The 25356-nt window shown below is 45.9% G+C and overlaps 10 non-coding genes across 10 annotated transcripts; all 10 read left to right on the top strand.

Moving 5' to 3' along the window:
* The first annotated feature begins 976 nt into the window (after positions 1–976).
* Positions 977–1167, top strand: LOC130342973 (U2 spliceosomal RNA). Its single transcript, XR_008882423.1, has one exon. It is a non-coding gene; the product is annotated as a U2 spliceosomal RNA (small nuclear RNA).
* Positions 1168–3247: 2080 nt separating this feature from the next.
* Positions 3248–3438, top strand: LOC130342972 (U2 spliceosomal RNA). The gene has a single exon (XR_008882422.1). It is a non-coding gene; the product is annotated as a U2 spliceosomal RNA (small nuclear RNA).
* Positions 3439–5518: 2080 nt separating this feature from the next.
* On the top strand, positions 5519–5709 carry LOC130342971 (U2 spliceosomal RNA). The gene has a single exon (XR_008882421.1). It is a non-coding gene; the product is annotated as a U2 spliceosomal RNA (small nuclear RNA).
* Positions 5710–7795: 2086 nt separating this feature from the next.
* Positions 7796–7986, top strand: LOC130342970 (U2 spliceosomal RNA). The gene has a single exon (XR_008882420.1). It is a non-coding gene; the product is annotated as a U2 spliceosomal RNA (small nuclear RNA).
* Positions 7987–10067: 2081 nt separating this feature from the next.
* On the top strand, positions 10068–10258 carry LOC130342905 (U2 spliceosomal RNA). The gene has a single exon (XR_008882364.1). It is a non-coding gene; the product is annotated as a U2 spliceosomal RNA (small nuclear RNA).
* Positions 10259–12347: 2089 nt separating this feature from the next.
* On the top strand, positions 12348–12538 carry LOC130342893 (U2 spliceosomal RNA). The gene has a single exon (XR_008882353.1). It is a non-coding gene; the product is annotated as a U2 spliceosomal RNA (small nuclear RNA).
* Positions 12539–14625: 2087 nt separating this feature from the next.
* On the top strand, positions 14626–14816 carry LOC130342968 (U2 spliceosomal RNA). Its single transcript, XR_008882419.1, has one exon. It is a non-coding gene; the product is annotated as a U2 spliceosomal RNA (small nuclear RNA).
* A 2072-nt stretch (positions 14817–16888) lies between these two features.
* On the top strand, positions 16889–17079 carry LOC130342967 (U2 spliceosomal RNA). Its single transcript, XR_008882418.1, has one exon. It is a non-coding gene; the product is annotated as a U2 spliceosomal RNA (small nuclear RNA).
* Positions 17080–19175: 2096 nt separating this feature from the next.
* On the top strand, positions 19176–19366 carry LOC130342966 (U2 spliceosomal RNA). Its single transcript, XR_008882417.1, has one exon. It is a non-coding gene; the product is annotated as a U2 spliceosomal RNA (small nuclear RNA).
* Positions 19367–23332: 3966 nt separating this feature from the next.
* LOC130342965 (U2 spliceosomal RNA) lies at positions 23333–23523 on the top strand. Its single transcript, XR_008882416.1, has one exon. It is a non-coding gene; the product is annotated as a U2 spliceosomal RNA (small nuclear RNA).
* The last annotated feature ends 1833 nt before the right edge of the window (positions 23524–25356 follow it).

The following is a 25356-nucleotide window of genomic DNA, read 5'->3' as shown; positions in this document are numbered from 1 at the left end:
AGAGGAAGAGAAGGGAAAAAAAGGTGGAAATGGGTTTAAAAGTGATTTCGGCGGAGAAATATATATATATATATATATATATATATATATATATATATATATACGCGCACACACACACATATATATAAACGTATTCTCCGTTGAGATATTGCAGCCGCTGCTGTGTCCAGGCCCAGGAGCCTTAGCACTGTGCTGTGATGTCACTCAATACCACTGACATCACTAGGTGTAAACAACATCTCTCCTTTGCTGTGTATGTGACTATGGAGCTGTTTGGTGATGTCGTCTATTATGGCCTTCATAGAAGCAACAGGAGATTGTTGCATCCATCTAGAACCCTCAGAACTACAGTGCTATGATGTCACTCACTTCCACAGGCCTTGCAGAGTGTAAACAACAACAACCCAGCTTTGTTGTGTATGTAACCATAGGGATTTGTGATGTCACCTAGAACCTTCACAGCAGCGACAGCTTTATGAGGAGCATCAGCACTGCTCTGCCTGAGCAGAACCATCACCGCCATAGGTTGTCAAATAACCCGGGTTTAACCCACACAGGTAAGTCCAATGGGGTGCAGGCATGTCCTCTATGCTTACAGCTTCCCGTGGGTGTTGGTTTGATACCGTTTGGGGACAGCCAAGGAGGCATCTGCAGGCAACAAAGGTAGGTGTGTGCTTGTGTGTGTGTTTCCTATGCAGATCCTAAGCCCAGTGTCACATGCAAGTAGGAGGAGTAAGAAGGGTTCCTGGCAAATCCGGGTTATGGATTGCATTTAAAAAGGCCCCGTGGGAGTGCAATGGGCCCCTGTCTTGCTGCTTAGCAATAATGGTATGGGTTTAGGTTCTGCTGTGTGTACTGGTGGTTGACTGCCCCCCAGCCCAGAGTGTGCATGGAAAATTGTCTGGCAGCCTCCCTGACAGCAAGCAGTGATAGTGCCCATGAAGGGGACCTTGTTGGGCCCGCCCCTTTCACGGTTATCGCTTCTCGGCCTTTTGGCTAAGATCAAGTGTAGTATCTGTTCTTATCAGTTTAATATCTGATACGTCCCCTATCTGGGGACCATATATTAAATGGATTTTTGAGAACGGGGGCCGATTTCGAAGCTTGCTTCCGTCGCCCTATGCATTGACCCGATATGGCAGTATCTTCGGGTACAGTGCACCACCCCCTTACAGGGTTAAAAAGAAAGATTCCTACTTTCATTGCTACCTGCTTGCTGGCTAGCCAGCTAGCCAGCCCTGTGGGCCTTGCTGCTGCTGCAGCCAAAAAACAAAAGGTGGTGCTGCTGCTGCTTCTGCTTCTGCTTGTGTCTGGCCGCTGTTGGAGCGTCCAGGCACAGGACTTCTGCTGCTGCTGACTAAATGGCCTCCTTAATTGGATCATTTGAGTAGCCAGCACACCTGTGCAGGTAGGGCATGACATGATAGGCAGCTGCCTTGATAGCGGGTGGGTGCTGAATGTTCCTAATTGACAAAATAAGATTAATGCTTATGAAGAAATATAAAATCTCATCCCTTCCCCAATATCGCGCCACACCCCTACCCCTTAATTCCCTGGTTGAACTTGATGGACATATGTCTTTTTTCGACCGTACTAACTATGTAACTATGTAACATAACATGGGGGGGGGGGGGGTCTCCTGGCTGTTCACACAGGTGTGTCATTGCTGTACATTGACCATGCATTGCTTCTGTGGTATTGCAAAGGCAAAGACAAATGCTTCCAGCCATCCATTGCACTAATGGATTGGTCATCAGCTGGCTGTCTATGTCCCGCATCAATATAGACCAAAGTACAGAGGGTTAGGCTATGCTATTGTGCACCTACCTGATGCATCAGAAGGTGCGAGGCCCTTGCTAAATTCTGTGCACAGACTTTGAGATCTATGCTTTAGACTGTATCTAAACCTGCTCCAACATGGACTGACATTCTGGCCTACTTTCAGCCGATGCGACTTGTCTGTCGCTGAACAGTCGCTTTTTATGTATTCAGCACCTATGTATAATGTTGTAAAAATGCTCTAGAAGCTAAAGTCGCAGAAATGTCACACATATTTGGCCTGCAACTTTCTGTGCGACAAATTCAGACAGGAAAAATCAGTATAAATCCTTAGAAAATTATCCCCCAGTGTCTCCATCTGCTGGCGGTATTGAATAAGCATTGCTGCACTGATGGGGTATGCATTAGACGAAAAAAAAGAAGAAAAAGAAGAATAATACGCCCAGAAAAGAGGCGAAAAGGAGAAAAACGTAAAAAAACGTGAAAAAAAAGTAAGAGGAAGAGAAGGGAAAAAAAGGTGGAAATGGGTTTAAAAGTGATTTCGGCGGAGAAATATATATATATATATATATATATATATATATATATATATATACGCGCACACACACACATATATATAAACGTATTCTCCGTTGAGATATTGCAGCCGCTGCTGTGTCCAGGCCCAGGAGCCTTAGCACTGTGCTGTGATGTCACTCAATACCACTGACATCACTAGGTGTAAACAACATCTCTCCTTTGCTGTGTATGTGACTATGGAGCTGTTTGGTGATGTCGTCTATTATGGCCTTCATAGAAGCAACAGGAGATTGTTGCATCCATCTAGAACCCTCAGAACTACAGTGCTATGATGTCACTCACTTCCACAGGCCTTGCAGAGTGTAAACAACAACAACCCAGCTTTGTTGTGTATGTAACCATAGGGATTTGTGATGTCACCTAGAACCTTCACAGCAGCGACAGCTTTATGAGGAGCATCAGCACTGCTCTGCCTGAGCAGAACCATCACCGCCATAGGTTGTCAAATAACCCGGGTTTAACCCACACAGGTAAGTCCAATGGGGTGCAGGCATGTCCTCTATGCTTACAGCTTCCCGTGGGTGTTGGTTTGATACCGTTTGGGGACAGCCAAGGAGGCATCTGCAGGCAACAAAGGTAGGTGTGTGCTTGTGTGTGTGTTTCCTATGCAGATCCTAAGCCCAGTGTCACATGCAAGTAGGAGGAGTAAGAAGGGTTCCTGGCAAATCCGGGTTATGGATTGCATTTAAAAAGGCCCCGTGGGAGTGCAATGGGCCCCTGTCTTGCTGCTTAGCAATAATGGTATGGGTTTAGGTTCTGCTGTGTGTACTGGTGGTTGACTGCCCCCCAGCCCAGAGTGTGCATGGAAAATTGTCTGGCAGCCTCCCTGACAGCAAGCAGTGATAGTGCCCATGAAGGGGACCTTGTTGGGCCCGCCCCTTTCACGGTTATCGCTTCTCGGCCTTTTGGCTAAGATCAAGTGTAGTATCTGTTCTTATCAGTTTAATATCTGATACGTCCCCTATCTGGGGACCATATATTAAATGGATTTTTGAGAACGGGGGCCGATTTCGAAGCTTGCTTCCGTCGCCCTATGCATTGACCCGATATGGCAGTATCTTCGGGTACAGTGCACCACCCCCTTACAGGGTTAAAAAGAAAGATTCCTACTTTCATTGCTACCTGCTTGCTGGCTAGCCAGCTAGCCAGCCCTGTGGGCCTTGCTGCTGCTGCTGCTGCAGCCAAAAAACAAAAGGTGGTGCTGCTGCTGCTTCTGCTTCTGCTTGTGTCTGGCCGCTGTTGGAGCGTCCAGGCACAGGACTTCTGCTGCTGCTGACTAAATGGCCTCCTTAATTGGATCATTTGAGTAGCCAGCACACCTGTGCAGGTAGGGCATGACATGATAGGCAGCTGCCTTGATAGCGGGTGGGTGCTGAATGTTCCTAATTGACAAAATAAGATTAATGCTTATGAAGAAATATAAAATCTCATCCCTTCCCCAATATCGCGCCACACCCCTACCCCTTAATTCCCTGGTTGAACTTGATGGACATATGTCTTTTTTCGACCGTACTAACTATGTAACTATGTAACATAACATGGGGGGGGGGGGTCTCCTGGCTGTTCACACAGGTGTGTCATTGCTGTACATTGACCATGCATTGCTTCTGTGGTATTGCAAAGGCAAAGACAAATGCTTCCAGCCATCCATTGCACTAATGGATTGGTCATCAGCTGGCTGTCTATGTCCCGCATCAATATAGACCAAAGTACAGAGGGTTAGGCTATGCTATTGTGCACCTACCTGATGCATCAGAAGGTGCGAGGCCCTTGCTAAATTCTGTGCACAGACTTTGAGATCTATGCTTTAGACTGTATCTAAACCTGCTCCAACATGGACTGACATTCTGGCCTACTTTCAGCCGATGCGACTTGTCTGTCGCTGAACAGTCGCTTTTTATGTATTCAGCACCTATGTATAATGTTGTAAAAATGCTCTAGAAGCTAAAGTCGCAGAAATGTCACACATATTTGGCCTGCAACTTTCTGTGCGACAAATTCAGACAGGAAAAATCAGTATAAATCCTTAGAAAATTATCCCCCAGTGTCTCCATCTGCTGGCGGTATTGAATAAGCATTGCTGCACTGATGGGGTATGCATTAGACGAAAAAAAAGAAGAAAAAGAAGAATAATACGCCCAGAAAAGAGGCGAAAAGGAGAAAAACGTAAAAAAACGTGAAAAAAAAGTAAGAGGAAGAGAAGGGAAAAAAAGGTGGAAATGGGTTTAAAAGTGATTTCGGCGGAGAAATATATATATATATATATATATATATATATATATATATACGCGCACACACACACATATATATAAACGTATTCTCCGTTGAGATATTGCAGCCGCTGCTGTGTCCAGGCCCAGGAGCCTTAGCACTGTGCTGTGATGTCACTCAATACCACTGACATCACTAGGTGTAAACAACATCTCTCCTTTGCTGTGTATGTGACTATGGAGCTGTTTGGTGATGTCGTCTATTATGGCCTTCATAGAAGCAACAGGAGATTGTTGCATCCATCTAGAACCCTCAGAACTACAGTGCTATGATGTCACTCACTTCCACAGGCCTTGCAGAGTGTAAACAACAACAACCCAGCTTTGTTGTGTATGTAACCATAGGGATTTGTGATGTCACCTAGAACCTTCACAGCAGCGACAGCTTTATGAGGAGCATCAGCACTGCTCTGCCTGAGCAGAACCATCACCGCCATAGGTTGTCAAATAACCCGGGTTTAACCCACACAGGTAAGTCCAATGGGGTGCAGGCATGTCCTCTATGCTTACAGCTTCCCGTGGGTGTTGGTTTGATACCGTTTAGGGACAGCCAAGGAGCCATCTGCAGGCAACAAAGGTAGGTGTGTGCTTGTGTGTGTGTTTCCTATGCAGATCCTAAGCCCAGTGTCACATGCAAGTAGGAGGAGTAAGAAGGGTTCCTGGCAAATCCGGGTTATGGATTGCATTTAAAAAGGCCCCGTGGGAGTGCAATGGGCCCCTGTCTTGCTGCTTAGCAATAATGGTATGGGTTTAGGTTCTGCTGTGTGTACTGGTGGTTGACTGCCCCCCAGCCCAGAGTGTGCATGGAAAATTGTCTGGCAGCCTCCCTGACAGCAAGCAGTGATAGTGCCCATGAAGGGGACCTTGTTGGGCCCGCCCCTTTCACGGTTATCGCTTCTCGGCCTTTTGGCTAAGATCAAGTGTAGTATCTGTTCTTATCAGTTTAATATCTGATACGTCCCCTATCTGGGGACCATATATTAAATGGATTTTTGAGAACGGGGGCCGATTTCGAAGCTTGCTTCCGTCGCCCTATGCATTGACCCGATATGGCAGTATCTTCGGGTACAGTGCACCACCCCCTTACAGGGTTAAAAAGAAAGATTCCTACTTTCATTGCTACCTGCTTGCTGGCTAGCCAGCTAGCCAGCCCTGTGGGCCTTGCTGCTGCTGCTGCTGCAGCCAAAAAACAAAAGGTGGTGCTGCTGCTGCTTCTGCTTCTGCTTGTGTCTGGCCGCTGTTGGAGCGTCCAGGCACAGGACTTCTGCTGCTGCTGACTAAATGGCCTCCTTAATTGGATCATTTGAGTAGCCAGCACACCTGTGCAGGTAGGGCATGACATGATAGGCAGCTGCCTTGATAGCGGGTGGGTGCTGAATGTTCCTAATTGACAAAATAAGATTAATGCTTATGAAGAAATATAAAATCTCATCCCTTCCCCAATATCGCGCCACACCCCTACCCCTTAATTCCCTGGTTGAACTTGATGGACATATGTCTTTTTTCGACCGTACTAACTATGTAACTATGTAACATAACATGGGGGGGGGGGGTCTCCTGGCTGTTCACACAGGTGTGTCATTGCTGTACATTGACCATGCATTGCTTCTGTGGTATTGCAAAGGCAAAGACAAATGCTTCCAGCCATCCATTGCACTAATGGATTGGTCATCAGCTGGCTGTCTATGTCCCGCATCAATATAGACCAAAGTACAGAGGGTTAGGCTATGCTATTGTGCACCTACCTGATGCATCAGAAGGTGCGAGGCCCTTGCTAAATTCTGTGCACAGACTTTGAGATCTATGCTTTAGACTGTATCTAAACCTGCTCCAACATGGACTGACATTCTGGCCTACTTTCAGCCGATGCGACTTGTCTGTCGCTGAACAGTCGCTTTTTATGTATTCAGCACCTATGTATAATGTTGTAAAAATGCTCTAGAAGCTAAAGTCGCAGAAATGTCACACATATTTGGCCTGCAACTTTCTGTGCGACAAATTCAGACAGGAAAAATCAGTATAAATCCTTAGAAAATTATCCCCCAGTGTCTCCATCTGCTGGCGGTATTGAATAAGCATTGCTGCACTGATGGGGTATGCATTAGACGAAAAAAAAGAAGAAAAAGAAGAATAATACGCCCAGAAAAGAGGCGAAAAGGAGAAAAACGTAAAAAAACGTGAAAAAAAAGTAAGAGGAAGAGAAGGGAAAAAAAGGTGGAAATGGGTTTAAAAGTGATTTCGGCGGAGAAATATATATATATATATATATATATATATATATATATATATATATACGCGCACACACACACATATATATAAACGTATTCTCCGTTGAGATATTGCAGCCGCTGCTGTGTCCAGGCCCAGGAGCCTTAGCACTGTGCTGTGATGTCACTCAATACCACTGACATCACTAGGTGTAAACAACATCTCTCCTTTGCTGTGTATGTGACTATGGAGCTGTTTGGTGATGTCGTCTATTATGGCCTTCATAGAAGCAACAGGAGATTGTTGCATCCATCTAGAACCCTCAGAACTACAGTGCTATGATGTCACTCACTTCCACAGGCCTTGCAGAGTGTAAACAACAACAACCCAGCTTTGTTGTGTATGTAACCATAGGGATTTGTGATGTCACCTAGAACCTTCACAGCAGCGACAGCTTTATGAGGAGCATCAGCACTGCTCTGCCTGAGCAGAACCATCACCGCCATAGGTTGTCAAATAACCCGGGTTTAACCCACACAGGTAAGTCCAATGGGGTGCAGGCATGTCCTCTATGCTTACAGCTTCCCGTGGGTGTTGGTTTGATACCGTTTGGGGACAGCCAAGGAGGCATCTGCAGGCAACAAAGGTAGGTGTGTGCTTGTGTGTGTGTTTCCTATGCAGATCCTAAGCCCAGTGTCACATGCAAGTAGGAGGAGTAAGAAGGGTTCCTGGCAAATCCGGGTTATGGATTGCATTTAAAAAGGCCCCGTGGGAGTGCAATGGGCCCCTGTCTTGCTGCTTAGCAATAATGGTATGGGTTTAGGTTCTGCTGTGTGTACTGGTGGTTGACTGCCCCCCAGCCCAGAGTGTGCATGGAAAATTGTCTGGCAGCCTCCCTGACAGCAAGCAGTGATAGTGCCCATGAAGGGGACCTTGTTGGGCCCGCCCCTTTCACGGTTATCGCTTCTCGGCCTTTTGGCTAAGATCAAGTGTAGTATCTGTTCTTATCAGTTTAATATCTGATACGTCCCCTATCTGGGGACCATATATTAAATGGATTTTTGAGAACGGGGGCCGATTTCGAAGCTTGCTTCCGTCGCCCTATGCATTGACCCGATATGGCAGTATCTTCGGGTACAGTGCACCACCCCCTTACAGGGTTAAAAAGAAAGATTCCTACTTTCATTGCTACCTGCTTGCTGGCTAGCCAGCTAGCCAGCCCTGTGGGCCTTGCTGCTGCTGCTGCTGCAGCCAAAAAACAAAAGGTGGTGCTGCTGCTGCTTCTGCTTCTGCTTGTGTCTGGCCGCTGTTGGAGCGTCCAGGCACAGGACTTCTGCTGCTGCTGACTAAATGGCCTCCTTAATTGGATCATTTGAGTAGCCAGCACACCTGTGCAGGTAGGGCATGACATGATAGGCAGCTGCCTTGATAGCGGGTGGGTGCTGAATGTTCCTAATTGACAAAATAAGATTAATGCTTATGAAGAAATATAAAATCTCATCCCTTCCCCAATATCGCGCCACACCCCTACCCCTTAATTCCCTGGTTGAACTTGATGGACATATGTCTTTTTTCGACCGTACTAACTATGTAACTATGTAACATAACATGGGGGGGGGGGGGTCTCCTGGCTGTTCACACAGGTGTGTCATTGCTGTACATTGACCATGCATTGCTTCTGTGGTATTGCAAAGGCAAAGACAAATGCTTCCAGCCATCCATTGCACTAATGGATTGGTCATCAGCTGGCTGTCTATGTCCCGCATCAATATAGACCAAAGTACAGAGGGTTAGGCTATGCTATTGTGCACCTACCTGATGCATCAGAAGGTGCGAGGCCCTTGCTAAATTCTGTGCACAGACTTTGAGATCTATGCTTTAGACTGTATCTAAACCTGCTCCAACATGGACTGACATTCTGGCCTACTTTCAGCCGATGCGACTTGTCTGTCGCTGAACAGTCGCTTTTTATGTATTCAGCACCTATGTATAATGTTGTAAAAATGCTCTAGAAGCTAAAGTCGCAGAAATGTCACACATATTTGGCCTGCAACTTTCTGTGCGACAAATTCAGACAGGAAAAATCAGTATAAATCCTTAGAAAATTATCCCCCAGTGTCTCCATCTGCTGGCGGTATTGAATAAGCATTGCTGCACTGATGGGGTATGCATTAGACGAAAAAAAAGAAGAAAAAGAAGAATAATACGCCCAGAAAAGAGGCGAAAAGGAGAAAAACGTAAAAAAACGTGAAAAAAAAGTAAGAGGAAGAGAAGGGAAAAAAAGGTGGAAATGGGTTTAAAAGTGATTTCGGCGGAGAAATATATATATATATATATATATATATATATATATATATACGCGCACACACACACATATATATAAACGTATTCTCCGTTGAGATATTGCAGCCGCTGCTGTGTCCAGGCCCAGGAGCCTTAGCACTGTGCTGTGATGTCACTCAATACCACTGACATCACTAGGTGTAAACAACATCTCTCCTTTGCTGTGTATGTGACTATGGAGCTGTTTGGTGATGTCGTCTATTATGGCCTTCATAGAAGCAACAGGAGATTGTTGCATCCATCTAGAACCCTCAGAACTACAGTGCTATGATGTCACTCACTTCCACAGGCCTTGCAGAGTGTAAACAACAACAACCCAGCTTTGTTGTGTATGTAACCATAGGGATTTGTGATGTCACCTAGAACCTTCACAGCAGCGACAGCTTTATGAGGAGCATCAGCACTGCTCTGCCTGAGCAGAACCATCACCGCCATAGGTTGTCAAATAACCCGGGTTTAACCCACACAGGTAAGTCCAATGGGGTGCAGGCATGTCCTCTATGCTTACAGCTTCCCGTGGGTGTTGGTTTGATACCGTTTGGGGACAGCCAAGGAGGCATCTGCAGGCAACAAAGGTAGGTGTGTGCTTGTGTGTGTGTTTCCTATGCAGATCCTAAGCCCAGTGTCACATGCAAGTAGGAGGAGTAAGAAGGGTTCCTGGCAAATCCGGGTTATGGATTGCATTTAAAAAGGCCCCGTGGGAGTGCAATGGGCCCCTGTCTTGCTGCTTAGCAATAATGGTATGGGTTTAGGTTCTGCTGTGTGTACTGGTGGTTGACTGCCCCCCAGCCCAGAGTGTGCATGGAAAATTGTCTGGCAGCCTCCCTGACAGCAAGCAGTGATAGTGCCCATGAAGGGGACCTTGTTGGGCCCGCCCCTTTCACGGTTATCGCTTCTCGGCCTTTTGGCTAAGATCAAGTGTAGTATCTGTTCTTATCAGTTTAATATCTGATACGTCCCCTATCTGGGGACCATATATTAAATGTATTTTTGAGAACGGGGGCCGATTTCGAAGCTTGCTTCCGTCGCCCTATGCATTGACCCGATATGGCAGTATCTTCGGGTACAGTGCACCACCCCCTTACAGGGTTAAAAAGAAAGATTCCTACTTTCATTGCTACCTGCTTGCTGGCTAGCCAGCTAGCCAGCCCTGTGGGCCTTGCTGCTGCTGCTGCTGCAGCCAAAAAACAAAAGGTGGTGCTGCTGCTGCTTCTGCTTCTGCTTGTGTCTGGCCGCTGTTGGAGCGTCCAGGCACAGGACTTCTGCTGCTGCTGACTAAATGGCCTCCTTAATTGGATCATTTGAGTAGCCAGCACACCTGTGCAGGTAGGGCATGACATGATAGGCAGCTGCCTTGATAGCGGGTGGGTGCTGAATGTTCCTAATTGACAAAATAAGATTAATGCTTATGAAGAAATATAACATCTCATCCCTTCCCCAATATCGCGCCACACCCCTACCCCTTAATTCCCTGGTTGAACTTGATGGACATATGTCTTTTTTCGACCGTACTAACTATGTAACTATGTAACATAACATGGGGGGGGGGGTCTCCTGGCTGTTCACACAGGTGTGTCATTGCTGTACATTGACCATGCATTGCTTCTGTGGTATTGCAAAGGCAAAGACAAATGCTTCCAGCCATCCATTGCACTAATGGATTGGTCATCAGCTGGCTGTCTATGTCCCGCATCAATATAGACCAAAGTACAGAGGGTTAGGCTATGCTATTGTGCACCTACCTGATGCATCAGAAGGTGCGAGGCCCTTGCTAAATTCTGTGCACAGACTTTGAGATCTATGCTTTAGACTGTATCTAAACCTGCTCCAACATGGACTGACATTCTGGCCTACTTTCAGCCGATGCGACTTGTCTGTCGCTGAACAGTCGCTTTTTATGTATTCAGCACCTATGTATAATGTTGTAAAAATGCTCTAGAAGCTAAAGTCGCAGAAATGTCACACATATTTGGCCTGCAACTTTCTGTGCGACAAATTCAGACAGGAAAAATCAGTATAAATCCTTAGAAAATTATCCCCCAGTGTCTCCATCTGCTGGCGGTATTGAATAAGCATTGCTGCACTGATGGGGTATGCATTAGACGAAAAAAAAGAAGAAAAAGAAGAATAATACGCCCAGAAAAGAGGCGAAAAGGAGAAAAACGTAAAAAAACGTGAAAAAAAAGTAAGAGGAAGAGAAGGGAAAAAAAGGTGGAAATGGGTTTAAAAGTGATTTCGGCGGAGAAATATATATATATATATATATATATATATATATATATATATATATATATACGCGCACACACACACATATATATAAACGTATTCTCCGTTGAGATATTGCAGCCGCTGCTGTGTCCAGGCCCAGGAGCCTTAGCACTGTGCTGTGATGTCACTCAATACCACTGACATCACTAGGTGTAAACAACATCTCTCCTTTGCTGTGTATGTGACTATGGAGCTGTTTGGTGATGTCGTCTATTATGGCCTTCATAGAAGCAACAGGAGATTGTTGCATCCATCTAGAACCCTCAGAACTACAGTGCTATGATGTCACTCACTTCCACAGGCCTTGCAGAGTGTAAACAACAACAACCCAGCTTTGTTGTGTATGTAACCATAGGGATTTGTGATGTCACCTAGAACCTTCACAGCAGCGACAGCTTTATGAGGAGCATCAGCACTGCTCTGCCTGAGCAGAACCATCACCGCCATAGGTTGTCAAATAACCCGGGTTTAACCCACACAGGTAAGTCCAATGGGGTGCAGGCATGTCCTCTATGCTTACAGCTTCCCGTGGGTGTTGGTTTGATACCGTTTGGGGACAGCCAAGGAGGCATCTGCAGGCAACAAAGGTAGGTGTGTGCTTGTGTGTGTGTTTCCTATGCAGATCCTAAGCCCAGTGTCACATGCAAGTAGGAGGAGTAAGAAGGGTTCCTGGCAAATCCGGGTTATGGATTGCATTTAAAAAGGCCCCGTGGGAGTGCAATGGGCCCCTGTCTTGCTGCTTAGCAATAATGGTATGGGTTTAGGTTCTGCTGTGTGTACTGGTGGTTGACTGCCCCCCAGCCCAGAGTGTGCATGGAAAATTGTCTGGCAGCCTCCCTGACAGCAAGCAGTGATAGTGCCCATGAAGGGGACCTTGTTGGGCCCGCCCCTTTCACGGTTATCGCTTCTCGGCCTTTTGGCTAAGATCAAGTGTAGTATCTGTTCTTATCAGTTTAATATCTGATACGTCCCCTATCTGGGGACCATATATTAAATGTATTTTTGAGAACGGGGGCCGATTTCGAAGCTTGCTTCCGTCGCCCTATGCATTGACCCGATATGGCAGTATCTTCGGGTACAGTGCACCACCCCCTTACAGGGTTAAAAAGAAAGATTCCTACTTTCATTGCTACCTGCTTGCTGGCTAGCCAGCTAGCCAGCCCTGTGGGCCTTGCTGCTGCTGCTGCTGCAGCCAAAAAACAAAAGGTGGTGCTGCTGCTGCTTCTGCTTCTGCTTGTGTCTGGCCGCTGTTGGAGCGTCCAGGCACAGGACTTCTGCTGCTGCTGACTAAATGGCCTCCTTAATTGGATCATTTGAGTAGCCAGCACACCTGTGCAGGTAGGGCATGACATGATAGGCAGCTGCCTTGATAGCGGGTGGGTGCTGAATGTTCCTAATTGACAAAATAAGATTAATGCTTATGAAGAAATATAACATCTCATCCCTTCCCCAATATCGCGCCACACCCCTACCCCTTAATTCCCTGGTTGAACTTGATGGACATATGTCTTTTTTCGACCGTACTAACTATGTAACTATGTAACATAACATGGGGGGGGGGGTCTCCTGGCTGTTCACACAGGTGTGTCATTGCTGTACATTGACCATGCATTGCTTCTGTGGTATTGCAAAGGCAAAGACAAATGCTTCCAGCCATCCATTGCACTAATGGATTGGTCATCAGCTGGCTGTCTATGTCCCGCATCAATATAGACCAAAGTACAGAGGGTTAGGCTATGCTATTGTGCACCTACCTGATGCATCAGAAGGTGCGAGGCCCTTGCTAAATTCTGTGCACAGACTTTGAGATCTATGCTTTAGACTGTATCTAAACCTGCTCCAACATGGACTGACATTCTGGCCTACTTTCAGCCGATGCGACTTGTCTGTCGCTGAACAGTCGCTTTTTATGTATTCAGCACCTATGTATAATGTTGTAAAAATGCTCTAGAAGCTAAAGTCGCAGAAATGTCACACATATTTGGCCTGCAACTTTCTGTGCGACAAATTCAGACAGGAAAAATCAGTATAAATCCTTAGAAAATTATCCCCCAGTGTCTCCATCTGCTGGCGGTATTGAATAAGCATTGCTGCACTGATGGGGTATGCATTAGACGAAAAAAAAGAAGAAAAAGAAGAATAATACGCCCAGAAAAGAGGCGAAAAGGAGAAAAACGTAAAAAAACGTGAAAAAAAAGTAAGAGGAAGAGAAGGGAAAAAAAGGTGGAAATGGGTTTAAAAGTGATTTCGGCGGAGAAATATATATATATATATATATATATATATATATATATATATATATATACGCGCACACACACACATATATATAAACGTATTCTCCGTTGAGATATTGCAGCCGCTGCTGTGTCCAGGCCCAGGAGCCTTAGCACTGTGCTGTGATGTCACTCAATACCACTGACATCACTAGGTGTAAACAACATCTCTCCTTTGCTGTGTATGTGACTATGGAGCTGTTTGGTGATGTCGTCTATTATGGCCTTCATAGAAGCAACAGGAGATTGTTGCATCCATCTAGAACCCTCAGAACTACAGTGCTATGATGTCACTCACTTCCACAGGCCTTGCAGAGTGTAAACAACAACAACCCAGCTTTGTTGTGTATGTAACCATAGGGTTTTGTGATGTCACCTAGAACCTTCACAGCAGCGACAGCTTTATGAGGAGCATCAGCACTGCTCTGCCTGAGCAGAACCATCACCGCCATAGGTTGTCAAATAACCCGGGTTTAACCCACACAGGTAAGTCCAATGGGGTGCAGGCATGTCCTCTATGCTTACAGCTTCCCGTGGGTGTTGGTTTGATACCGTTTGGGGACAGCCAAGGAGGCATCTGCAGGCAACAAAGGTAGGTGTGTGCTTGTGTGTGTGTTTCCTATGCAGATCCTAAGCCCAGTGTCACATGCAAGTAGGAGGAGTAAGAAGGGTTCCTGGCAAATCCGGGTTATGGATTGCATTTAAAAAGGCCCCGTGGGAGTGCAATGGGCCCCTGTCTTGCTGCTTAGCAATAATGGTATGGGTTTAGGTTCTGCTGTGTGTACTGGTGGTTGACTGCCCCCCAGCCCAGAGTGTGCATGGAAAATTGTCTGGCAGCCTCCCTGACAGCAAGCAGTGATAGTGCCCATGAAGGGGACCTTGTTGGGCCCGCCCCTTTCACGGTTATCGCTTCTCGGCCTTTTGGCTAAGATCAAGTGTAGTATCTGTTCTTATCAGTTTAATATCTGATACGTCCCCTATCTGGGGACCATATATTAAATGGATTTTTGAGAACGGGGGCCGATTTCGAAGCTTGCTTCCGTCGCCCTATGCATTGACCCGATATGGCAGTATCTTCGGGTACAGTGCACCACCCCCTTACAGGGTTAAAAAGAAAGATTCCTACTTTCATTGCTACCTGCTTGCTGGCTAGCCAGCTAGCCAGCCCTGTGGGCCTTGCTGCTGCTGCTGCTGCAGCCAAAAAACAAAAGGTGGTGCTGCTGCTGCTTCTGCTTCTGCTTGTGTCTGGCCGCTGTTGGAGCGTCCAGGCACAGGACTTCTGCTGCTGCTGACTAAATGGCCTCCTTAATTGGATCATTTGAGTAGCCAGCACACCTGTGCAGGTAGGGCATGACATGATAGGCAGCTGCCTTGATAGCGGGTGGGTGCTGAATGTTCCTAATTGACAAAATAAGATTAATGCTTATGAAGAAATATAAAATCTCATCCCTTCCCCAATATCGCGCCACACCCCTACCCCTTAATTCCCTGGTTGAACTTGATGGACATATGTCTTTTTTCGACCGTACTAACTATGTAACTATGTAACATAACATGGGGGGGGGGGGGGTCTCCTGGCTGTTCACACAGGTGTGTCATTGCTGTACATTGACCATGCATTGCTTCTGTGGTATTGCAAAGGCAAAGACAAATGCTTCCAGCCATCCATTGCACTAATGGATTGGTCATCAGCTGGCTGTCTATGTCCCGCATCAATATAGACCAAAGTACAGAGGGTTAGGCTATGCTATTGTGCACCTACCTGATGCATCAGAAGGTGCGAGGCCCTTGCTAAATTCTGTGCACAGACTTTGAGATCTATGCTTTAGACTGTATCTAAACCTGCTCCAACATGGACTGACATTCTGGCCTACTTTCAGCCGATGCGACTTGTCTGTCGCTGAACAGTCGCTTTTTATGTATTCAGCACCTATGTATAATGTTGTAAAAATGCTCTAGAAGCTAAAGTCGCAGAAATGTCACACATATTTGGCCTGCAACTTTCTGTGCGACAAATTCAGACAGGAAAAATCAGTATAAATCCTTAGAAAATTATCCCCCAGTGTCTCCATCTGCTGGCGGTATTGAATAAGCATTGCTGCACTGATGGGGTATGCATTAGACGAAAAAAAAGAAGAAAAAGAAGAATAATACGCCCAGAAAAGAGGCGAAAAGGAGAAAAACGTAAAAAAACGTGAAAAAAAAGTAAGAGGAAGAGAAGGGAAAAAAAGGTGGAAATGGGTTTAAAAGTGATTTCGGCGGAGAAATATATATATATATATATATATATATATATATATACGCGCACACACACACATATATATAAACGTATTCTCCGTTGAGATATTGCAGCCGCTGCTGTGTCCAGGCCCAGGAGCCTTAGCACTGTGCTGTGATGTCACTCAATACCACTGACATCACTAGGTGTAAACAACATTTCTCCTTTGCTGTGTATGTGACTATGGAGCTGTTTGGTGATGTCGTCTATTATGGCCTTCATAGAAGCAACAGGAGATTGTTGCATCCATCTAGAACCCTCAGAACTACAGTGCTATGATGTCACTCACTTCCACAGGCCTTGCAGAGTGTAAACAACAACAACCCAGCTTTGTTGTGTATGTAACCATAGGGATTTGTGATGTCACCTAGAACCTTCACAGCAGCGACAGCTTTATGAGGAGCATCAGCACTGCTCTGCCTGAGCAGAACCATCACCGCCATAGGTTGTCAAATAACCCGGGTTTAACCCACACAGGTAAGTCCAATGGGGTGCAGGCATGTCCTTTACAGCTTCCCGTGGGTGTTGGTTTGATACCGTTTGGGGACAGCCAAGGAGGCATCTGCAGGCAACAAAGGTAGGTGTGTGCTTGTGTGTGTGTTTCCTATGCAGATCCTAAGCCCAGTGTCACATGCAAGTAGGAGGAGTAAGAAGGGTTCCTGGCAAATCCGGGTTATGGATTGCATTTAAAAAGGCCCCGTGGGAGTGCAATGGGCCCCTGTCTTGCTGCTTAGCAATAATGGTATGGGTTTAGGTTCTGCTGTGTGTACTGGTGGTTGACTGCCCCCCAGCCCAGAGTGTGCATGGAAAATTGTCTGGCAGCCTCCCTGACAGCAAGCAGTGATAGTGCCCATGAAGGGGACCTTGTTGGGCCCGCCCCTTTCACGGTTATCGCTTCTCGGCCTTTTGGCTAAGATCAAGTGTAGTATCTGTTCTTATCAGTTTAATATCTGATACGTCCCCTATCTGGGGACCATATATTAAATGTATTTTTGAGAACGGGGGCCGATTTCGAAGCTTGCTTCCGTCGCCCTATGCATTGACCCGATATGGCAGTATCTTCGGGTACAGTGCACCACCCCCTTACAGGGTTAAAAAGAAAGATTCCTACTTTCATTGCTACCTGCTTGCTGGCTAGCCAGCTAGCCAGCCCTGTGGGCCTTGCTGCTGCTGCTGCTGCAGCCAAAAAACAAAAGGTGGTGCTGCTGCTGCTTCTGCTTCTGCTTGTGTCTGGCCGCTGTTGGAGCGTCCAGGCACAGGACTTCTGCTGCTGCTGACTAAATGGCCTCCTTAATTGGATCATTTGAGTAGCCAGCACACCTGTGCAGGTAGGGCATGACATGATAGGCAGCTGCCTTGATAGCGGGTGGGTGCTGAATGTTCCTAATTGACAAAATAAGATTAATGCTTATGAAGAAATATAACATCTCATCCCTTCCCCAATATCGCGCCACACCCCTACCCCTTAATTCCCTGGTTGAACTTGATGGACATATGTCTTTTTTCGACCGTACTAACTATGTAACTATGTAACATAACATGGGGGGGGGGGTCTCCTGGCTGTTCACACAGGTGTGTCATTGCTGTACATTGACCATGCATTGCTTCTGTGGTATTGCAAAGGCAAAGACAAATGCTTCCAGCCATCCATTGCACTAATGGATTGGTCATCAGCTGGCTGTCTATGTCCCGCATCAATATAGACCAAAGTACAGAGGGTTAGGCTATGCTATTGTGCACCTACCTGATGCATCAGAAGGTGCGAGGCCCTTGCTAAATTCTGTGCACAGACTTTGAGATCTATGCTTTAGACTGTATCTAAACCTGCTCCAACATGGACTGACATTCTGGCCTACTTTCAGCCGATGCGACTTGTCTGTCGCTGAACAGTCGCTTTTTATGTATTCAGCACCTATGTATAATGTTGTAAAAATGCTCTAGAAGCTAAAGTCGCAGAAATGTCACACATATTTGGCCTGCAACTTTCTGTGCGACAAATTCAGACAGGAAAAATCAGTATAAATCCTTAGAAAATTATCCCCCAGTGTCTCCATCTGCTGGCGGTATTGAATAAGCATTGCTGCACTGATGGGGTATGCATTAGACGAAAAAAAAGAAGAAAAAGAAGAATAATACGCCCAGAAAAGAGGCGAAAAGGAGAAAAACGTAAAAAAACGTGAAAAAAAAGTAAGAGGAAGAGAAGGGAAAAAAAGGTGGAAATGGGTTTAAAAGTGATTTCGGCGGAGAATATATATATATATATATATATATATATATATATATATATATATATATATATATATACGCGCACACACACACATATATATAAACGTATTCTCCGTTGAGATATTGCAGCCGCTGCTGTGTCCAGGCCCAGGAGCCTTAGCACTGTGCTGTGATGTCACTCAATACCACTGACATCACTAGGTGTAAACAACATCTCTCCTTTGCTGTGTATGTGACTATGGAGCTGTTTGGTGATGTCGTCTATTATGGCCTTCATAGAAGCAACAGGAGATTGTTGCATCCATCTAGAACCCTCAGAACTACAGTGCTATGATGTCACTCACTTCCACAGGCCTTGCAGAGTGTAAACAACAACAACCCAGCTTTGTTGTGTATGTAACCATAGGGATTTGTGATGTCACCTAGAACCTTCACAGCAGCGACAGCTTTATGAGGAGCATCAGCACTGCTCTGCCTGAGCAGAACCATCACCGCCATAGGTTGTCAAATAACCCGGGTTTAACCCACACAGGTAAGTCCAATGGGGTGCAGGCATGTCCTCTATGCTTACAGCTTCCCGTGGGTGTTGGTTTGATACCGTTTGGGGACAGCCAAGGAGGCATCTGCAGGCAACAAAGGTAGGTGTGTGCTTGTGTGTGTGTTTCCTATGCAGATCCTAAGCCCAGTGTCACATGCAAGTAGGAGGAGTAAGAAGGGTTCCTGGCAAATCCGGGTTATGGATTGCATTTAAAAAGGCCCCGTGGGAGTGCAATGGGCCCCTGTCTTGCTGCTTAGCAATAATGGTATGGGTTTAGGTTCTGCTGTGTGTACTGGTGGTTGACTGCCCCCCAGCCCAGAGTGTGCATGGAAAATTGTCTGGCAGCCTCCCTGACAGCAAGCAGTGATAGTGCCCATGAAGGGGACCTTGTTGGGCCCGCCCCTTTCACGGTTATCGCTTCTCGGCCTTTTGGCTAAGATCAAGTGTAGTATCTGTTCTTATCAGTTTAATATCTGATACGTCCCCTATCTGGGGACCATATATTAAATGGATTTTTGAGAACGGGGGCCGATTTCGAAGCTTGCTTCCGTCGCCCTATGCATTGACCCGATATGGCAGTATCTTCGGGTACAGTGCACCACCCCCTTACAGGGTTAAAAAGAAAGATTCCTACTTTCATTGCTACCTGCTTGCTGGCTAGCCAGCTAGCCAGCCCTGTGGGCCTTGCTGCTGCTGCTGCTGCAGCCAAAAAACAAAAGGTGGTGCTGCTGCTGCTTCTGCTTCTGCTTGTGTCTGGCCGCTGTTGGAGCGTCCAGGCACAGGACTTCTGCTGCTGCTGACTAAATGGCCTCCTTAATTGGATCATTTGAGTAGCCAGCACACCTGTGCAGGTAGGGCATGACATGATAGGCAGCTGCCTTGATAGCGGGTGGGTGCTGAATGTTCCTAATTGACAAAATAAGATTAATGCTTATGAAGAAATATAAAATCTCATCCCTTCCCCAATATCGCGCCACACCCCTACCCCTTAATTCCCTGGTTGAACTTGATGGACATATGTCTTTTTTCGACCGTACTAACTATGTAACTATGTAACATAACATGGGGGGGGGGGGTCTCCTGGCTGTTCACACAGGTGTGTCATTGCTGTACATTGACCATGCATTGCTTCTGTGGTATTGCAAAGGCAAAGACAAATGCTTCCAGCCATCCATTGCACTAATGGATTGGTCATCAGCTGGCTGTCTATGTCCCGCATCAATATAGACCAAAGTACAGAGGGTTAGGCTATGCTATTGTGCACCTACCTGATGCATCAGAAGGTGCGAGGCCCTTGCTAAATTCTGTGCACAGACTTTGAGATCTATGCTTTAGACTGTATCTAAACCTGCTCCAACATGGACTGACATTCTGGCCTACTTTCAGCCGATGCGACTTGTCTGTCGCTGAACAGTCGCTTTTTATGTATTCAGCACCTATGTATAATGTTGTAAAAATGCTCTAGAAGCTAAAGTCGCAGAAATGTCACACATATTTGGCCTGCAACTTTCTGTGCGACAAATTCAGACAGGAAAAATCAGTATAAATCCTTAGAAAATTATCCCCCAGTGTCTCCATCTGCTGGCGGTATTGAATAAGCATTGCTGCACTGATGGGGTATGCATTAGACGAAAAAAAAGAAGAAAAAGAAGAATAATACGCCCAGAAAAGAGGCGAAAAGGAGAAAAACGTAAAAAAACGTGAAAAAAAAGTAAGAGGAAGAGAAGGGAAAAAAAGGTGGAAATGGGTTTAAAAGTGATTTCGGCGGAGAAATATATATATATATATATATATATATATATATATATATATATATATATATATATACGCGCACACACACACATATATATAAACGTATTCTCCGTTGAGATATTGCAGCCGCTGCTGTGTCCAGGCCCAGGAGCCTTAGCACTGTGCTGTGATGTCACTCAATACCACTGACATCACTAGGTGTAAACAACATCTCTCCTTTGCTGTGTATGTGACTATGGAGCTGTTTGGTGATGTCGTCTATTATGGCCTTCATAGAAGCAACAGGAGATTGTTGCATCCATCTAGAACCCTCAGAACTACAGTGCTATGATGTCACTCACTTCCACAGGCCTTGCAGAGTGTAAACAACAACAACCCAGCTTTGTTGTGTATGTAACCATAGGGATTTGTGATGTCACCTAGAACCTTCACAGCAGCGACAGCTTTATGAGGAGCATCAGCACTGCTCTGCCTGAGCAGAACCATCACCGCCATAGGTTGTCAAATAACCCGGGTTTAACCCACACAGGTAAGTCCAATGGGGTGCAGGCATGTCCTCTATGCTTACAGCTTCCCGTGGGTGTTGGTTTGATACCGTTTGGGGACAGCCAAGGAGGCATCTGCAGGCAACAAAGGTAGGTGTGTGCTTGTGTGTGTGTTTCCTATGCAGATCCTAAGCCCAGTGTCACATGCAAGTAGGAGGAGTAAGAAGGGTTCCTGGCAAATCCGGGTTATGGATTGCATTTAAAAAGGCCCCGTGGGAGTGCAATGGGCCCCTGTCTTGCTGCTTAGCAATAATGGTATGGGTTTAGGTTCTGCTGTGTGTACTGGTGGTTGACTGCCCCCCAGCCCAGAGTGTGCATGGAAAATTGTCTGGCAGCCTCCCTGACAGCAAGCAGTGATAGTGCCCATGAAGGGGACCTTGTTGGGCCCGCCCCTTTCACGGTTATCGCTTCTCGGCCTGTGCAGGTAGGGCATGACATGATAGGCAGCTGCCTTGATAGCGGGTGGGTGCTGAATGTTCCTAATTGACAAAATAAGATTAATGCTTATGAAGAAATATAAAATCTCATCCCTTCCCCAATATCGCGCCACACCCCTACCCCTTAATTCCCTGGTTGAACTTGATGGACATATGTCTTTTTTCGACCGTACTAACTATGTAACTATGTAACATAACATGGGGGGGGGGGGTCTCCTGGCTGTTCACACAGGTGTGTCATTGCTGTACATTGACCATGCATTGCTTCTGTGGTATTGCAAAGGCAAAGACAAATGCTTCCAGCCATCCATTGCACTAATGGATTGGTCATCAGCTGGCTGTCTATGTCCCGCATCAATATAGACCAAAGTACAGAGGGTTAGGCTATGCTATTGTGCACCTACCTGATGCATCAGAAGGTGCGAGGCCCTTGCTAAATTCTGTGCACAGACTTTGAGATCTATGCTTTAGACTGTATCTAAACCTGCTCCAACATGGACTGACATTCTGGCCTACTTTCAGCCGATGCGACTTGTCTGTCGCTGAACAGTCGCTTTTTATGTATTCAGCACCTATGTATAATGTTGTAAAAATGCTCTAGAAGCTAAAGTCGCAGAAATGTCACACATATTTGGCCTGCAACTTTCTGTGCGACAAATTCAGACAGGAAAAATCAGTATAAATCCTTAGAAAATTATCCCCCAGTGTCTCCATCTGCTGGCGGTATTGAATAAGCATTGCTGCACTGATGGGGTATGCATTAGACGAAAAAAAAGAAGAAAAAGAAGAATAATACGCCCAGAAAAGAGGCGAAAAGGAGAAAAACGTAAAAAAACGTGAAAAAAAAGTAAGAGGAAGAGAAGGGAAAAAAAGGTGGAAATGGGTTTAAAAGTGATTTCGGCGGAGAAATATATATATATATATATATATATATATATATATATATATATATATATATATATACGCGCACACACACACATATATATAAACGTATTCTCCGTTGAGATATTGCAGCCGCTGCTGTGTCCAGGCCCAGGAGCCTTAGCACTGTGCTGTGATGTCACTCAATACCACTGACATCATTAGGTGTAAACAACATCTCTCCTTTGCTGTGTATGTGACTATGGAGCTGTTTGGTGATGTCGTCTATTATGGCCTTCATAGAAGCAACAGGAGATTGTTGCATCCATCTAGAACCCTCAGAACTACAGTGCTATGATGTCACTCACTTCCACAGGCCTTGCAGAGTGTAAACAACAACAACCCAGCTTTGTTGTGTATGTAACCATAGGGATTTGTGATGTCACCTAGAACCTTCACAGCAGCGACAGCTTTATGAGGAGCATCAGCACTGCTCTGCCTGAGCAGAACCATCACCGCCATAGGTTGTCAAATAACCCGGGTTTAACCCACACAGGTAAGTCCAATGGGGTGCAGGCATGTCCTCTATGCTTACAGCTTCCCGTGGGTGTTGGTTTGATACCGTTTGGGGACAGCCAAGGAGGCATCTGCAGGCAACAAAGGTAGGTGTGTGCTTGTGTGTGTGTTTCCTATGCAGATCCTAAGCCCAGTGTCACATGCAAGTAGGAGGAGTAAGAAGGGTTCCTGGCAAATCCGGGTTATGGATTGCATTTAAAAAGGCCCCGTGGGAGTGCAATGGGCCCCTGTCTTGCTGCTTAGCAATAATGGTATGGGTTTAGGTTCTGCTGTGTGTACTGGTGGTTGACTGCCCCCCAGCCCAGAGTGTGCATGGAAAATTGTCTGGCAGCCTCCCTGACAGCAAGCAGTGATAGTGCCCATGAAGGGGACCTTGTTGGGCCCGCCCCTTTCACGGTTATCGCTTCTCGGCCTTTTGGCTAAGATCAAGTGTAGTATCTGTTCTTATCAGTTTAATATCTGATACGTCCCCTATCTGGGGACCATATATTAAATGGATTTTTGAGAACGGGGGCCGATTTCGAAGCTTGCTTCCGTCGCCCTATGCATTGACCCGATATGGCAGTATCTTCGGGTACAGTGCACCACCCCCTTACAGGGTTAAAAAGAAAGATTCCTACTTTCATTGCTACCTGCTTGCTGGCTAGCCAGCTAGCCAGCCCTGTGGGCCTTGCTGCTGCTGCTGCTGCAGCCAAAAAACAAAAGGTGGTGCTGCTGCTGCTTCTGCTTCTGCTTGTGTCTGGCCGCTGTTGGAGCGTCCAGGCACAGGACTTCTGCTGCTGCTGACTAAATGGCCTCCTTAATTGGATCATTTGAGTAGCCAGCACACCTGTGCAGGTAGGGCATGACATGATAGGCAGCTGCCTTGATAGCGGGTGGGTGCTGAATGTTCCTAATTGACAAAATAAGATTAATGCTTATGAAGAAATATAAAATCTCATCCCTTCCCCAATATCGCGCCACACCCCTACCCCTTAATTCCCTGGTTGAACTTGATGGACATATGTCTTTTTTCGACCGTACTAACTATGTAACTATGTAACATAACATGGGGGGGGGGGGTCTCCTGGCTGTTCACACAGGTGTGTCATTGCTGTACATTGACCATGCATTGCTTCTGTGGTATTGCAAAGGCAAAGACAAATGCTTCCAGCCATCCATTGCACTAATGGATTGGTCATCAGCTGGCTGTCTATGTCCCGCATCAATATAGACCAAAGTACAGAGGGTTAGGCTATGCTATTGTGCACCTACCTGATGCATCAGAAGGTGCGAGGCCCTTGCTAAATTCTGTGCACAGACTTTGAGATCTATGCTTTAGACTGTATCTAAACCTGCTCCAACATGGACTGACATTCTGGCCTACTTTCAGCCGATGCGACTTGTCTGTCGCTGAACAGTCGCTTTTTATGTATTCAGCACCTATGTATAATGTTGTAAAAATGCTCTAGAAGCTAAAGTCGAAGAAATGTCACACATATTTGGCCTGCAACTTTCTGTGCGACAAATTCAGACAGGAAAAATCAGTATAAATCCTTAGAAAATTATCCCCCAGTGTCTCCATCTGCTGGCGGTATTGAATAAGCATTGCTGCACTGATGGGGTATGCATTAGACGAAAAAAAAGAAGAAAAAGAAGAATAATACGCCCAGAAAAGAGGCGAAAAGGAGAAAAACGTAAAAAAACGTGAAAAAAAAGTAAGAGGAAGAGAAGGGAAAAAAAGGTGGAAATGGGTTTAAAAGTGATTTCGGCGGAGAAATATATATATATATATATATATATATATATATATATATATATATATACGCGCACACACACACATATATATAAACGTATTCTCCGTTGAGATATTGCAGCCGCTGCTGTGTCCAGGCCCAGGAGCCTTAGCACTGTGCTGTGATGTCACTCAATACCACTGACATCACTAGGTGTAAACAACATCTCTCCTTTGCTGTGTATGTGACTATGGAGCTGTTTGGTGATGTCGTCTATTATGGCCTTCATAGAAGCAACAGGAGATTGTTGCATCCATCTAGAACCCTCAGAACTACAGTGCTATGATGTCACTCACTTCCACAGGCCTTGCAGAGTGTAAACAACAACAACCCAGCTTTGTTGTGTATGTAACCATAGGGATTTGTGATGTCACCTAGAACCTTCACAGCAGCGACAGCTTTATGAGGAGCATCAGCACTGCTCTGCCTGAGCAGAACCATCACCGCCATAGGTTGTCAAATAACCCGGGTTTAACCCACACAGGTAAGTCCAATGGGGTGCAGGCATGTCCTCTATGCTTACAGCTTCCCGTGGGTGTTGGTTTGATACCGTTTGGGGACAGCCAAGGAGGCATCTGCAGGCAACAAAGGTAGGTGTGTGCTTGTGTGTGTGTTTCCTATGCAGATCCTAAGCCCAGTGTCACATGC

Source organism: Hyla sarda, unplaced genomic scaffold (genome assembly GCF_029499605.1).
Source record: "Hyla sarda isolate aHylSar1 unplaced genomic scaffold, aHylSar1.hap1 scaffold_660, whole genome shotgun sequence".
NCBI lineage: Eukaryota > Metazoa > Chordata > Amphibia > Anura > Hylidae > Hyla > Hyla sarda.
Note: the sequence above shows the minus strand (reverse complement) of the source record. Positions and strands in the feature narration are given on the sequence as shown.